The sequence below is a fragment of the Bison bison genome, unplaced genomic scaffold (assembly GCF_000754665.1).
Source record: "Bison bison bison isolate TAMUID 2011002044 unplaced genomic scaffold, Bison_UMD1.0 scf7180017852788, whole genome shotgun sequence".
NCBI classification, from domain to species: domain Eukaryota; kingdom Metazoa; phylum Chordata; class Mammalia; order Artiodactyla; family Bovidae; genus Bison; species Bison bison.
The window spans coordinates 11413-12609 of NW_011483361.1; the positions used below are offsets into that span (position 1 = coordinate 11413).

General features: G+C 43.3%; 1 pseudogene; it reads left to right on the plus strand.

Annotated features, from left to right (window-relative positions):
• Positions 1-311: 311 nt before the first annotated feature.
• Positions 312-626, plus strand: LOC104998039 (annotated as a pseudogene).
• The last annotated feature ends 571 nt before the right edge of the window (positions 627-1197 follow it).

The window sequence follows — 1197 nt, forward strand, 5'->3', positions numbered from 1 at the left end:
AAAGTAATGATAATAAAAGCAAATATAAACAAATGGGATCTAATTAAACTTAAAAGCTTTTGCACAGCAAAGGAAATCATAAATAAGATGAAAAGACAGTCCTCAGAATTGAGAAAATATCTGCAAATGAAGCAAATGACAAAAGATTAATCTCTAAAATATACACACATCTCATGCAGTTCACTATCAAAAAACAACCCAATCACCTCCAGTCCTGTCTCAGCGACTGTTAGCAGATTATGAGCCATCAGCTCCTCTGGGGCTGGCTGTAGGATAAAACTCTCACCACAGGACAGAGTGCATTGAGCACCATGAGACAGTGTTGGTCAGCCAACTCTGAGGATGCCCAGGAATTCAGGGACGTGGAGAGGACCAGTGAGACTCTGACCAAGGACTTCCACCAGCATTTGGTGGAGGGTGGGAAGGAGCCGTTGAACCCCTCCAAGCTAAGGGGCCTGATCACCCAGCAGCTGCCCCACCTCATGCTGAGCAACTGTGGGCTGGAAGAGAAAACTGCCAACTTGGGCAACTGTAACAACTCTAAACTGGAGTTTGGGAGTTTCTGGGAGCTGTTTGGAGAAGCAGCCAAGAGTGTGAAGCTGGAAAACACTGTCCAGGGGAGTTGAAAACCATCCCCTGGAATTCTGGGTGGGTTGGGTGGGATGCTGGAGAAAAAGGGACCTTAGACTTTTGTCCTGTGGGTTTGGAAATAAGACTCCTCTTTCCACCTCACCCCCAAAAATAACCCCGTCAGTAAATGAGTGGAAGACCTAAATAAACATTATCTCCAAAGAAGACATACAGATGGCCAACAAACACATGAAAATATGCTCAACATCATTAATTTTTAGGGAAATGCAAATCAAAACTACAAAGAGGTATCACCTCACACTGGTCAGAATGGCCATTATCACAAAATCTACTAACAATAAATGCTGGAGAGGGCGTGGAGAAAAGGGAACCCCTCTTACACTGTTGGTGGGAATGTAACTTGATACAGCCATTATGGAGAACAGTGTAGAGGTTTCTTAAAAAACTAAAAATTGAACTACCATGTAAACCAACAATCCTACTGCTAGGCATACATCCAGAGAAAATTGTAATTCAAAAAGACACATGCACCCCAATGTTCATTGCAGCACTATTTACAATAGCCAGGACATGGAAACAACCTAGATGCCCATCAACAGAGGAATG